At 38.0% G+C, this 7,236-nt stretch overlaps 1 pseudogene; it reads right to left on the bottom strand.

Annotated features, from left to right (window-relative positions):
- Positions 1-671: 671 nt before the first annotated feature.
- On the bottom strand, positions 672-7,236 carry LOC120196281 (annotated as a pseudogene).

Below are 7,236 nucleotides of genomic sequence, written 5' to 3'. Positions count from 1 at the left end.
TTCTTACTTTCTTATGTTGGAGAATCCACCTTTTGGTGGCAATCACAAAGACAATAAGCATATATTATACACTCAAATCTGGCTCTGATACCAATTGTTGCGGAAGACGGCTATCGGATAGAGCAAAATCGCAACTGATAATTTGAGAAAATAAAAATAAAGATAAAGAAGACACAAAATTTACGTGAAAAACTCCTAAATAATATAAGGTAAAAACCACGGGCAACGGTAGAAGAATTTCACTATGAGAAAATAAAAATTACAACTTATCTCGATCTACCAAGGAAAAAACAATGATAATTCTATCTTGATAAAAAGGAGAAAACTCTCTAAATTCTCTAGTATTGAGATAAAGCTAGAATGATTTGGGATGGTTTTGAAGCTAAATGAGCTAGGGTATTTATAGTTGAAGCTTAAGGACTAATTTGTAAATACTCTAAATTACAATAACTAAAATTTAGGATTTTACCATTTTTTTTTCAACAAAATCTGCACCTTTCGGTGCCCCTTTTTAATTCATTTCCTTTTTTGTTTTCTCATGCACTTTCGGTATATGTGCCTCAATTTTCAACACTATATTCACAATGATATTTAATAATAGGCTTGCTTCTGAAAGAAAAGAAAAGCATTTGTTTTTCTACTTCATTCTCAAATTCTCTAACATACATTCGTTTCTAATCATCCAATTCAACAAACGATGCCAACATCCACAATAATACAATACAATACAAATTAATAACACGCGCAGACAATCAAATCTTAAGAGGGCTTTGGACGCTCAACCACTCTTGCGCCTGTTCCCCTACATTTAACAATTTATCGTAATCTTATTTAGCACTCTGGCGTCCGAGTATGACCCCTCCTAAGGTCATGGCAATAGTCATACACCAAATAGTTCGTTTGTACCCAATTCATGGCCATCACTTGTTGACTAAGGCTGCCAGAACCCGTTGCAGAGGCTGGGCTATTTGTAGTGCAACCACCTAGTTTGAAGTTTGAATACCTACCAACAAAGGGTTGGTAGCTATAATCAACCTTGTATCTTCCATTCTCAGTTGCCCAAGACCATGCGTCCCATATTGATCCGTACACCCACATAGGTCTCGTCAGAAATGTGACATCACTCTTCTTTTCATACATCCTAATGGACACATCATCTACGAAAAGTCTGTTCATTGAATAATAAAATTATTTAAACTTGCAAGTTTAAAAAATTCAATCTCAAATTTTAGTGACAATATTATGTGGGTTACTTTACTGGGATATATTTTTTGTTAGGGGAGCTTACAAAATGTGCACATCGCTTTCCATAATAATACAAATGCCTAAGCAACATTAACAAAAATAATAACCCATCATAATAAGTTATGAACAAATTATCAATCCATCTGATTCACATAATTTAGAAAGATCAGTTTTGCTTCTAAAACTACGAACATAACAAGTTAGATCACACTTACATAATCTAGTAGGTGTCCATAGAATTGCATAGTTATAAAAGTATTGTGTAGTATCAAACCATAGATGAAATTTTATTTCCCTCTCAATTAAATTCCCATCCCCACTTCCTCTGACGTACACATTAGTTTACAGAGTATATGATTTATCCGGGGATGTTCTAAGGAACTCGATGTCAATTTCATCATGGTTTCCAAGGGGATCTTCACTGTTTGAAAGCTGCCAATTTTTCGATTTGTAAAACATCAAATTTAATTAGTTAAGCGATTTTTTCTCTCAATAAATTTGTGTGTTAATGTTAATCTTAATTAATTCTTGCATAGAAAGATGTAATGACTCCTACTGTATAACAGGGTTGGAGCTTCATGGCAGCACCGAAGTAACCAGACTGATATGGCTGAAGTAACTTGAAACCACTTCTTATTTTCACCACGAATGCAAAAGAATAAGCACATAGTGTTGGATCATAAACTTGATCAATTATGGGAGCCTAAACACAAACCCAAACTAAATTGATGTCATTGCTTACATCATTTAAGTAAAGATGTCATTGCTTACATCATTTAAGTAATGATGTCATTGCTTACATCAATTTAGTTAGGTGAGAGTTAGGTATTTGTAGACTTTAATAGTTTAAATTAGTTTATTTGTGTGGTGTAGAATTGTTCTTGAGTAGTATAAATACCCCTCCCCATTTTAGTTTTAATCATCAAGAAAAATTAAGAGCTTCTAAGTGAGTGAAGAAGCAAAGTCTTATAAGAGTGAGTTGTAGTTCTTGTTTTTGAGTGAGAGTGCTCTTGTAATATTTGTTTGAGTTTCAATAAAAGTTGTTTGTGTGAGTGTTTTATTTCCAACAAAGTGGCATCAGAGAGAGTTGGAAAGATCGAAGATCTCGACGAGAGGAATCCGCCGCCGCCAGAAGTTTCTCAATTTGAGTTCTGACGCACCGCCACGCACCGCCGGAAGACTGCTGCTAGAAAATCGAGTTGACTCACCGAGTTGAGCCGAGTCAGCCGAGTTAAAGCCCCTTGACCGAGTTGTCCAAGTCCCTCCCAAGGTTTTTTTCGGCGTTCCGGATTCATCCGTGCAATCGGATTTTACAAAATCTCATTATATTGAGAGATATGGCAAATGGTATGGCACCATTCCAAGTTCCGACACTCAACAACAACAACTACGACAATTGGAGTATCAAAATGAAGGCACTTCTTAGATCACAAGATGTGTGGGATATCATAGAGAAAGGCTATAACGAGATTGTGGATGATGTTGTTTTTTGCTACACTTACACCAGATCGAAAGACAACTTTGAAGGATTCAAGAAAGAGAGAAAAAAAGGCTCTCTACCTCATCTGTCAAGCATTAAATGATGATGGTTTTGAAAAGATTTCAAGTGCAAGCTCTATCAAGGAAGCATGGGAGAAGGTGCAAACCTCTTACAAAGGATCCGAGCAAGTAAAGAAGGTTCGTCTCCAAACATTAAGAGGTGAATTCGAATCCTTACACATGAAAGCATCTGAGTCTATTTCAGATTATTTCTCAAGAGTAGTAGCTGTTTCTAATCAATTAAAAAGAAATGGTGAAAAGTTAGAAGATGTGAGGATAATAGAGAAGATACTCCGTTCGTTGGATCCCAAATTTGAGCACATTGTCGTGACGATTGAAGAAACTAAAGACTTGGAAGAAATGACGATCGAGCAACTCCAAGGATCATTGCAAGCATACGAAGAGAAGAATAAGAATAAGCATGAGTTTACTGAGCAACTCCTCAAGCTGTAACTCAAGGATATGCACGAAAGCCAACGCAATAATAGAAACCAACGTGGCCAAGGCAGAGGTAGAGGCCATGGACGAGGTGGAAGTCGAGGTCGTGGACGAGGCTGGAATTACAACAATAACAATTCCAACACAACTATGAGAAATGAGAAAGCTCAACACGAGGCCATGGAAGAATCAATCCAAACTCAAAGTATGACAAATCTCAAATTCGATGTTATAATTGTCAAAAATTTGGGCATTATGCTTCAGAATGTAGAGCTCCCAACAACAAAATTGAGGAGAAGGCCAATTACGTGGAGGAAAAGATAGATGGAAAAGAAACTCTTCTTCTAGCACGAAAGGAAACTGATGGTGGCCAAGCAAATTCCTGGTATCTTGAAGTGGTGCAAGCAATCACATGTGTGGAAGGAAAGACATGTTTGTGGAGTTAGACGAGTCAGTAAGCGGAAATGTTTCATTTGGAGATGATTTCACAATAGCAGTGAAAGGGAGAGGTAACATTCTTATCCGTTTGAAAGATGGGAGACATCAATTTATTTCAAATGTCTACTATGTGCCCAATATGAAAAGTAACATTTTAAGTTTAGGGCAACTGGTAGAGAAAGGTTATGATATTCATATGAATAATTATAATCTTTCTATAAAAGATGATAAGAATAACTTCATTGCTAAAGTGCCGATGTCAAAGAATAGAATGTTCTTGATCAACATACAAAATGATGTTGCAAAGTGCCTGAAAGCTTGCTACAAAGATGCATCATGGATTTGGCATCTTCGATTTAGGCATCTCAATTTTGGAGGTCTAGAGCTGTTATCTAAGAAGGAGATGGTGAAAGGACTACCTCGCATCAACCATCCTGACCAGTTCTGTTAAGGGTGTCTAGTCGGGAAACAATTCAGGAAAAGCTTTCCAAAGGAGTCAGAGACAAGAGCCAAGAAGCCACTCGAGCTCATCCATACTGATGTGTGTGGACCAATCAATCCGATCTCTCAGAACAGAACAATCCTCGACATCAGAACATGCTCAAAGCAAGAACTCAAGAATTTTGGGCGGAAGCAGTAGCGTGTGCAGTCTACTTGACAAACCGATCTCCAACAAGAAGTGTATGGGGAAAGACACCACAAGAAGCATGGAGTGGAAGAAAGCCTGGCATTTCTCACTTGAGAACCTTTGGAAGTATAGCCCATGTTCACGTACCAGATGAGAGAATAACGAAGCTGATGATAAAAGCGTGAGTTTTATCTTCATCGGCTATGATGCTAATTCGAAGGGCTACAAGTTGTACAATCCAAACAATAAGAAGTTTGTGATTAGTCGAGATGTGGTCTTTAACGAAGAAGATGAATGGGATTTTAACTCTCATACAGATGACTTCAATTTCTTTCCTTAGTTTGAAGAAGATGAGCAGACAATGAGGGAACAACTAGATGAATCTCAACAAGAGCTTGCAACTCCACCCACTTCACCAACATCAACCACTCAAGGAGACTCATCACCTTCGTCATCGTCAAGTGGGAGTCAAAGTGAAAGAGTTGTACAACGCACAAGAAGCCTTAGAGATCTCTATGAGGTAACTGAACGACAAGATATTCTTATATTATTTTGTCTATTTGCCGATTGTGAACCAGTGAGCTTTCAAGAAGCGGTACAAGAAAAGAAATGGAGAGATGCGATGGATGAAGAAATCAAGGTCATCGAGAAGAATGACACATGGTAACTTACCTCACTTCCCAAGGGACATAATGCGATAGGTGTCAAATGGGTGTACAAAACAAAGCAAAATGCCAAAGAAGAGATTGAAAGGCACAAGGCGAGACTAGTTGCTAAAGGCTATAGTCAAAAGGCTAGAATTGACTATGATGAGGTATTTGCTCCTGTTGCTCGATTGGAGACTATCAGACTAATCATTTCTTTGGCAGCTCAAAACAAGTGGAAGATACAACAGATGGATGTAAAGTCTGCCTTCCTAAATGGAGTTCTTGAAGAGGAAGTTTACATTCAGCAACCATCAGGCTATGAAGTCAAAGGGCACGAAGACAAGGTGTTGGTGTTGAAGAAGGCTCTTTACGGGCTAAAACAAGCACCAAGGGCATGGAATAGTCGAATCGACAAGTACTTCCAAGAGAATGGCTTCAACAAATGTCCCTACGAGCATGCTCTATATATCAAGATCAAAGATGAAGATATTTTGATCGTGTGCCTCTACGTGGACAATTTGATCTTCATCAGAAGTAACCCAAGCATGTTTAATGAATTCAAGGATGTGACGATGAAAGAATTCGAGATGACAGACATGGGGCTCATGGCGTATTACCTTGGTATTGAAGTTAAGCAACAAAAGGATGGATTTTTCATTTCACAGGAAAGCTATGCAAAGGAGATACTGAAGAAGTTCAAGATGGAGAACTGTAAGCCAATAAGCACACCGGCAGAATACGGGATCAAGATGACCAAACATGAAGAAGGCGAAAGTGTAGATCCAACATTCTTCAAAAGTTTGATAGGAAGTCTACGCTATCTAACTTGCACGAGACCCGATATTCTTCATGCAGTTGGATTGGTTAGTCGCTACATGGAATCTCCAACAACCACCCATTTTAAAGCCGCAAAGAGAATTCTTCGCTATCTGAAAGGTACAATTGACTTTGGCTTGTTCTATTCAGTTTTTAATTATTACAAGCTTGTTGGATATAACGACAGTGATTGGGGTGGAGACATAGATAATCGAAGGAGCACTACTTGATTCGTATTTTTTATGGGAGATATTGCGTTCACATGGATGTCAAAGAATCAACCGATTGTCACATTGTCCACTTGTGAAGCGGAATATGTTGCTGCTACCTCATGTGTTTGTCATGCAATTTGGCTTAGAAATCTATTGAAGGAGATAGGTTTGATACAAGAAGAGCCTACCCAAGGTTTTGTGTCGATAACAGCCATTGCCTTATTAAAGAATCCAGTATTCCATGATCGAAACAAGCACATCGACATTCGCTACCACTATATATGGGAGTGTGTTGCAAGAAACGATGTGGAAGTTGAATGCGTGAAGTCACAAGATCAAGTTACCGATATTTTTACCAAGCCACTGAAAAGTGAAGACTTCATAAGATTAAGGAACCTACTAGGGGTCACGAGATCAAGTTTAAGGGGGGGTGTTGGATCATAAACTTGATCCATTATGGGAGCCTAAACCCAAACCCAAACTAAATTGATGTCATTGCTTACATCATTTAAGTAAAGATGTCATTGCTTACATCATTTAAGTAATGATGTCATTGCTTACATCAATTTAGTTAGGTGAGAGTTAGGTATTTGTAGACTTTAATGGTTTAAATTAGTTTATTTGTGTGGTGTAAGATTGTTCTTGAGTAGTATAAATACCCCTCCCCATTTTAGTTTTAAGCATCAAGAAAAATTAAGAGCTTCTAAGTGAGTGAAGAAGCAAAGTCTTATAAGAGTGAGTTGTAGTTCTTGTTTTTGAGTGAGAGTGCTCTTGTAATATTTGTTTGAGTTTCAATAAATGTTGTCTGTGTGAGTGTTTTATTTCCAACACATAGTTCTGTTGAGTGATCATCTCCAGGACCAGGAGAAGAACTTCCATGATAACAAAGAAAGTGAAGAAAAACAAAGGGATGTGGCTATTGCAAAAACCTGAGCTTTTATCAAGCCATATTGTTAGTGAACCCTGGTCTAGTCTCTGATGCTGAGGACCCCATTGGTTTCTAAACCCTTGGTTAAAGGTCACAGGAGTAACCCTCGAGCTGGGGGAGTATCCAGGGGAAGGTGGACCCTGTGCATTGCTTGAGAAAAACATGGAAAAGCAAGAAAGATATAGAAAAATGAAGCCAGAAAGGGGAGACAGAAAAGAAAAGACACCGAGTACCAAGCCATAATGTAGATTGGGACCTGGACTTGAAGGTTTTGAAATTAGGTTTGTATATGAAAGAATTTGACTATAATGTTGGTATAAATAAGGAGATTGAAGGACCCAACAT

This window comes from Hibiscus syriacus, unplaced genomic scaffold (genome assembly GCF_006381635.1).
Source record: "Hibiscus syriacus cultivar Baekdansim isolate YM2019G1 unplaced genomic scaffold, ASM638163v2 tig00117032_pilon, whole genome shotgun sequence".
Lineage (NCBI taxonomy): Eukaryota > Viridiplantae > Streptophyta > Magnoliopsida > Malvales > Malvaceae > Hibiscus > Hibiscus syriacus.
This window is presented reverse-complemented; position numbering and strand designations above follow the sequence as displayed.